Raw genomic sequence first — 8,307 nt, 5'->3', positions numbered from 1 at the left:
ATTGAGTCATCATTTAAAATTTTCCATAGAGTTTTCTTTACTAAGGAGAAACTGATGAGATGTCATATTACTGCTGATTCTATGTGTCCAGTTTGCGAAGATGTACATGAGGACTTGGAGCATTTGATTATTGTGTGTAGATGTTTGACTCAGTTCAATGACTTTTTAAAAGATTTTTTACATAACATATTGTGTAATAGTTCTGCAAACTTTGTCAATACACTAGATTTCAATTATATGTGTTACTTTGGTCTATTCAAGAAGGATAAAAATATAAACTTATACTTTGTAAATACAGTTTTATGTGCTAGAAGATTTTGTGTTGTAAAGAGGAGAAATATCTCTATGAAGGATGACAAATTGATGGACATAGTGCCATATTTTAAAAATGTTCTGCAAAAACATGTGAATTATGCATACTTGTATTATAAACAGAAGAAGTACATGTATTTATTTGAAAAGTATTATTTAAACAAAAATCCTGTATTAAGAATAAGTAATGATGAAGTACATATTGACTTTTAATTGACATATAATTGTTTGTTAACATTTGTTACAATTCTACTAATACTGTGATATTGTGAATTATTGGGAGACTAGCCCAATGGTTCTTTTATGAATGTATTTATGTGAATAAAATTTTATAAAGACAAAAAAAAATATGCTCGCCTGCCACGCGGGCGGCCCGGGTTCGATTCCCGGCCGATGTATTTCTTTTTACTACTAGTTTGCAATACGTGTAGTGGCACATTGAGTTATCTTCAGATTGTTCATGATGTTATTATCCAACATTGAAATTGAACTACCCGCTCTGTGTTATTTTGTTTTATATCATTTGGTATATACGGTTCGTCTCTATAAAAAGATAATATGAACTGCACTATTTCTTTTAATCCTGCAGTATTCACACAAACACACATATAGAATTAGAATAAACAAAGAAAGACATGTGCGGTTCTCTAACAATAAGATCGTTTACCAGTGTCAGATTAACTGCACGTGTTAATATATTCTACACGCATATTTTTCATGGTCAGGTTTCTTAAAGAGATCGACATTTTTATACCAGGTTTCTTCAAGATACAAGTCTACAGTCTTGTTATATTTCGGAAGAATTTGAAAATAGTTAGCAACGGTCTATACGCCAATGATTAAACTTTGTACTGTTATAACAATCCGATGAATGAGATGAGTTCAGTCCACACTGATTTCGGGTGGATAATGCGATTAATACCACTGATAGACTTACAATTACGTGTATTGCTTTTGTTTTTAGGTTTTTTCATAGTGAGATCAACTATGTTATCTATAGGGATATTTTGACGATTGCTATAGAAATCGACAAAAATTGAAGCTCCGATGTCGGGAATCGAACCCGGGCCGTCTGGGTGAAAACCAGAAATCCTAACCACTAGACCACATCGGACTTACTAGTCACGTCTGAAGTTAGAGTATTTAAAGCTAACCAACATGACTTTACGTCGATTGATAGCTGGATAGAAGTCATTATCAAATCAATTCATAATGAATGAAACGTCCGTATTTAGATGTATTTAATGTACGTAACATCCACAGTTTACGTACCTGCTTAGATTATATTTGCTTTTAACAGATGTAGTGGGCATTTATCGTTTCGAGATTTGAAATACACCCTCGGGCCATGAACCGTCACACTCGACATTCGTGTTACTAAACCATACAGTGAACATTGGCAACGTGTACTTAACTTGTTGCAACATTTTTTGATAAGTATGTGCATATTTCATACACATGGGATCCTTTGAGAAATAATTTTTGACCATTTTCAAGACCTCTAGTAACCACATGTCCGGCTTATTAGTACGTATTTACCATTAACTAAGTACAAGCATCGGTGGTTCAGTGGTAGAATGCTCGCCTGCCACGCGGGCGGCTCGGGTTCGATTCCCGGCCGATGCATTTCTTTTTTACTACTAGTTTGTAATACGTGTAGTGGCACATTGAGTTATCTTCAGATTGTTCATGATGTTATTATCCAACAATGAAATTGAACTACCCGCTCTGTGTTATTTTGTTTTATATCATTTGGTATATACGGTTCGTCTCTATAAAAAGATAATATGAACTGCACTATTTCTTTTAATCCTGCAGTATTCACACAAACACACATATAGAATTAGAATAAACAAAGAAAGACATGTGCGGTTCTCTAACAATAAGATCGTTTACCAGTGTCAGATTAACTGCACGTGTTAATATATTCTACACGCATATTTTTCATGGTCAGGTTTCTTACAGAGATCGACATTTTTATACCAGGTTTCTTCAAGATACAAGTCTACAGTCTTGTTATATTTCGGAAGAATTTGAAAATAGTTAGCAACGGTCTATACGCCAATGATTAAACTTTGTGCTGTTATAACAATCCGATGAATGAGATGAGTTCAGTCCACGCTGATTTCGGGTGGATAATGCGATTAATACCACTGATAGACTTACAATTACGTGTATTGCTTTTGTTTTTAGGTTTTTTTATAGTGAGATCAACTATGTTATCTATAGGGATATTTTGACGATTGCTATAGAAATCGACAAAAATTGAAGCTCCAATGCCGGGAATCGAACCCGGGCCGTCTGGGTGAAAACCAGAAATCCTAACCACTAGACCACATCGGACTTACTAGTCACGTCTGAAGTTAGAGTATTCAAAGCTAACCAACATGACTTTACGTCGATTGATAGCTGGATAGAAGTCATTATCAAATCAATTCATAATGAATGAAACGTCCGTATTTAGATGTATTTAATGTACGTAACATCCACAGTTTACGTACCTGCTTCGATTATATTTGCTTTTAACAGATGTAGTGGGCATTTATCGTTTCGAGATTTGAAATACACCCTCGGGCCATGAACCGTCACACTCGACATTCGTGTTACTAAACCATACAGTGAACATTGGCAACGTGTACTTAACTTGTTGCAACATTTTTTGATAAGTATGTTCATATTTCATACACATGGGATCCTTTGAGAAATAATTTTTGACCATTTTCAAGACCTCTAGTAACCACATGTCCGGCTTATTAGTACGTATTTACCATTAACTAAGTACAAGCATCGGTGGTTCAGTGGTAGAATGCTCGCCTGTGGGTCGGTTTTTGGATGCATCATCTGTAGGATGTAAACATTGTGTCGTCCGAGAATTTTTCTTTGTTTGGCGAGTTCTTCGCCGTATTTTTGTGTGTAAATATTTCCTGAACATTGTTAGATGATATTTGCTTTAAAGTGATAATAGTTTCCATATAAATATTCGTTTTATATCCCCTTTTCCTGCTTTTTCGTAGCAGGAAAAAGGGGGAGGAAAGGTGCGCTCGATTCGTTTCTTGAGATCCATCTAAGAACTAATGGCGAACTTTGAAAGAAGTGGACCAGAAAGGTCCAATAGAAGGTCTTTTAATGTTGAAAATGAATTTTCAAAGGAGAAAACTGTTTTAATTTCATGTGTACTTGAAGGTTCTGGGAAAGTAGAACCTGATTCAGTAATTGATGAAATTGAATTGAAATGTGGTAGAGGAAGTGTTATAGCATGTGTGCCAAAGACCGGCAGTGGATATGAAGTTGTATTTAGAGAGAGGCAGATGATGGAACCAATTCTTGGTGATTTATCAGTCAGTGGTAAAACATTTAAAGTGACTGAATTAGAATCCAGCTTCAGATATGTTTCAATACTCAACTTGAGTATGTATGTAACTGATGCTGAAATCATTGAAAGATTTTCAAAAATTGGAGTTGAAGTGGTGTCACCAATTAAAAAACATAAGATGAAGTCGAAAAACTATATTTATGATGGAACAAGAGTATTTAAGGCAAAACTTCCACCTAATATGAAATCCATCCCCTACTCGATGAAGTTCTCAGTGAATGAAAAAGAAACTGCATACTATCGTGTGATCACAATCATCAAGTTAGAGTGTGCCATGGGTGTTTTAGCCCGGACCACATATATAAAGATTGTCCTGATTTCAAGTGTTTTGAGTGTGGCGAGCAAGGTCATATTAGTAGGAAATGCTTGAAAAATAAGTGTTCTTTCTGCTTTTACAAGAAGGAGAACTGTAAGTGTGAAACCTTAAGGAAGACAGGCGTGGGTAATTCATGTACAGAATTCCAAACTGATTCCTACTCAGGCATTTTTAAGGATCATGACATTCAACATTCAAGTGACAGAATGTTTCATACAGAAAATGATGATTCAAGTGATGTTTCTGAAGATGACGAATGGGCACAGAACACTAGAAGACGTGAAAATGTTGTCAGTAGTGTTCATTCCCGTTATCGTGATGATGTCAGTCATGTTGACACTAATGGCGATGCTACCCATACAACTGTGGAGGCGGTTGTTGAGCCGATAGCGAATGGTGATAATGGTGTTGCTAGCCATATCACAGATGATGTTCCGAATGGTGTTGCTAGTCAGTGTATTGATGAATGTGACGGTGCTAGTCACGATGGAGAGAATCATGAAGTGGATTGTGATGACGTTTCTGAGGTGTTAGATGATGTTTGTGACATGGTTCATGGTGTTGAAGATATTGTAAGTGGTGAAGATAAAGAAAAAGTAGAATCAGAAATCGATCATGACAATCTTACTAATAATGTAGATGTTAGCCATGTTAATTTGGTTGAATTTATTGATGTCTCTGGTGTATCTGAGAATAATGTTAAAGATATTGATCATATATCTAATATAGAAAATACTGCCTCCTCTCAGGATAAAATCAAAAGCCAGGGAGGAGTCAGCCATAGTACTTGTGATACTTTGGATGATTTTGAAATGGACACTCATTCATTGACAAGTGATTGTCAGTTGGCGAGTGGTGATGAGTTTACTGTTGTGGGTAAGAAAAAATCCTACTTGGGTATCAAAAGGCGAAATAAATTTCAGATTAAGTCTAATTTAAAGGCAGCTAGATTGTCAAATGTTAAAAATAAGTTAATGAAGTAACAATGGAGTGGAATGTGTCATTAGTTATGAACTTTTGTTTTGTGATGGCTACTTTTAACTTCATTAGCCTTAATTGTAATGGTTTGTGTGACAAAAATAAAAGGGATTGTATTTTTGCATTATGTATTGAAAGAAAATATGACATTGTTTGTTTACAGGAAACATTTTGGACTGATAAATTGTATGAGGATATTCAAATTGATAAAACTGTATGGGATGGTGAGATTTTTGCCAGTAATAGCATTTGTAATAGGAAAGGGGTTGCCATTCTTGTAAGTAAAAGGTTGAAAAATGTTTTTAAAGTTTGTGAGAGTGTATGTGGAAGATTAGTTCATATACAAGGTAAAATTCTTGACAAAAGTTTGGACATAATTAATTTGTATGCTCCAAATAATGTTAGTGAAAAGTGTAATTTTTTCAATGATTGTAAAAGTAAAATATATGGAGATGAATTTATTATAATAGCAGGTGATTATAATACCACTCTTTCCCCTTTAGACAAAAGTGGGAAAACTGTTTTTTATGCTGACAGATCTTTAAAATGTCTGACTGAATTGATAAATGAAAAAGTTTTATCTGATGTATGGAGAGATAGAAATGTAGGTGTTAAAATGTTTTCAAGAAAACAAGTTGTACAAAGTTTTTTAACTCAAAGTAGAATTGATTATTTTTTAGTTTCTTGTAATTTAAAACCATTTATAAAGAATGTTTTTTATAATGATACATCTTTCAGTGATCATTCTATTGTTAGTATGAAATTAGATTTTTCTGAAGTTGAAAAAGGACCTGGTGTTTGGATTTTTAACAAGTCCTTATTGAGTGATGATTTTTTTGTTGAAAAAATTAGAAATATCTTACTTGATGAAATTGGTTCAGATTTTTATTTTTCACATCCATTAATTTGGTGGGATAATTTGAAATATAAAATCAAGAAAACAAGTCAACTCTATGGTAAAGAAAAACAGAGAGAGTTATATAGAGATTATTATAGAATACAGAATAAGTTACAAGAATTGTCAATAAAGGCTGCTTGTGGTAATGATATAGATCATGTCAAATATTTAGAGTTGAAAGAGGAACTTGAAAGTTTAGAAAAACATAGATGTAATGGTGCTGTTATAAGATCCAAATGTCAATATTCATTAGAAAGTGATAAAAATACAACCTATTTTTTGAATTTAGAGAAACATAGACAGAATAGAAATATGATAAATGGTTTGAAAAATTGTGATGGTAATGTTGTCAGTGAAACTGCTGAAATTTTAGATGTTATTTATAGTTTTTATAAAAGGCTATTTTCTTGTGTACAAACTGATTATGAAGCAATTGATAAAATGTTAGATTGTATTAACGTCAATGTTGGCGTTTGTGATGTTGAAAAATGTGATGAGGAAATTAATATTGAAGAAATAAAAACCTCTATAAAAGGTACGAAACAAGGAAAAACACCTGGTCCTGATGGACTCACGGTGGAGTTTTATTTATATTTTTTTAATGAGTTGAAAGATGTTTTGAAATATATTTATGATACAGTTGAAGAGAATAAAGTTTTATCTAGGTCTATGAGGTATGGTATGATTAACCTAATTTATAAAAATAGAGGTGACAAAACTGACCTGAAAAATTTTAGACCTATCAGTTTATTGAATGTAGATTATAAAATATTAGCAAGAGACATGGCAAATAGGTTTAAATTTGTACTTCCAAAGATTATTTCACCAACTCAGAGTTGTTGTATAATAGGTAAAGACATCTCTGATACTATTGTTACTGTAAGAGACATAATTGACTTGGTTGAAATGGATAATCTAGAATGTTATTTGTTAAAGTTAGATCAGGAAAAGGCTTTTGACAGGGTTGGGCATGAATATCTTTTTTCGGTTTTACAAAAATTTGGTTTTGGGGAGAGATTTATATCTTGGATAAAAATCTTTTATACAGATATTTTTAGTACTGTCAAGTGCAATGGTTTCCTATCCAAATATTTTCCATTGGCAAACTCTGTTAAACAAGGTTGCCCAATATCTGCTTTATTGTATGTTTTAGTTGCTGAACCTTTAAGTATAATGATCAAAAGGAATGATAGGATTCAAGGTATTAACATTCCTGTTGTGAATATTGAAGAAAAAATATTTTCACATGCTGATGACACTACATTGATACTGTCTGACAAAAATTCAGTAACTGAATCATTTAATGTTTTACAATTGTATGAACAAGCATCTGGGGCAAAATTAAATAAAGATAAATCTGAAATTTTGGCATTGGGTACTGGAAAAATATCAAAAAATGATTTAGATGCTTGGAAAATTAAAGAGTGTGATGGGGTTTTACAGCTTTTAGGCATATGGATTGGCAAGGATAAAAAGTTATGTGATAGTCTGAATTGGGAATGCAAAGTGCAGTCTATTTCAAAAATACTGAATCTTTGGAAAATGAGACAATTGTCAATCCATGGTAGAGTAACTGTGATAAATACTCTTTTAATGAGCAAGCTTTGGTATACTCTGATGGTAGATAATATACCAGAAAAATACTATAAAGATATAAAGAAATTGTGCATCGGGTTTTTGTGGAATGATAAACCATCTTTGGTTGCTTATGATGTTGTTATTAATAGAATACTAGATGGAGGTTTGAACTTTCCAGAAATTTTACATAAGATGTATGCGTTTAGACTTAAATTTTTAAGTCGTTTGTTAGATGTAGAGTATTGTGCTGTTTGGAAGCATCTTTGTACTTATTTCTTATCCAAAGTACAAGATATGAAACTTGGTATTGAGATTTTGTTCTGTGAATTTAAGCAGAGACAGTTGGGGAGTTTACCTGATTTTTATAAATGTATGCTGTTTGCTTGGGGAAAGATACTTGATTATATTGAAATTGATATCAATTTGAATAATGTATTTGACCTGCCTCTGTTCAATAATCCTTTGATTACTAATAATGGTAATATGCTGTATATCAAGACTTTTATAGATGCAGGCATTATTAAAGTGAAAGATTTAGCATTTGAATGTAAAAAGGGATTCATGAGAGATGAGTTTGTTCAAGATATTGTTTCTGAAAAGTTTCCACAGGTATCTGCTGCTAAGATTATTAAGGTAGTACAATGTATAAAACAATGTATTCCTGATGAATGTAAAATTTTAGTAGAAAATAATGAAAATGTTCGTAGAAATCTCATTTTGAATATAGAATGTAATGTTAATAATAGAAAGTACTCTTTTCCTAGTACAACAAAGTTTTTTTTATTCTATGTTGTTGAAATCATTATCAAAAGAACCAAATGCTGTCAAATATTGGTGTGAGATGTTTTCTGA

General features: G+C 32.8%; 3 non-coding genes across 3 annotated transcripts; 1 reads left to right on the top strand and 2 right to left on the bottom strand.

Moving 5' to 3' along the window:
* Positions 1-1,354: 1,354 nt before the first annotated feature.
* Positions 1,355-1,426, bottom strand: Trnae-uuc (transfer RNA glutamic acid (anticodon UUC)). The gene has a single exon. It is a non-coding gene; the product is annotated as a tRNA-Glu (tRNA).
* Positions 1,427-1,867: 441 nt separating this feature from the next.
* On the top strand, positions 1,868-1,938 carry Trnag-gcc (transfer RNA glycine (anticodon GCC)). The gene has a single exon. It is a non-coding gene; the product is annotated as a tRNA-Gly (tRNA).
* A 645-nt stretch (positions 1,939-2,583) lies between these two features.
* Positions 2,584-2,655, bottom strand: Trnae-uuc (transfer RNA glutamic acid (anticodon UUC)). Its single transcript has one exon. It is a non-coding gene; the product is annotated as a tRNA-Glu (tRNA).
* Between the last annotated feature and the right edge of the window lie 5,652 nt (positions 2,656-8,307).

The sequence above is a fragment of the Perna viridis genome, chromosome 15, assembly GCF_037379345.1.
Source record: "Perna viridis isolate PV_CMFRI_1.1 ecotype Kerala chromosome 15, ASM3737934v1, whole genome shotgun sequence".
Classification (NCBI taxonomy): Eukaryota; Metazoa; Mollusca; class Bivalvia; order Mytilida; family Mytilidae; genus Perna; species Perna viridis.
This window is presented reverse-complemented; position numbering and strand designations above follow the sequence as displayed.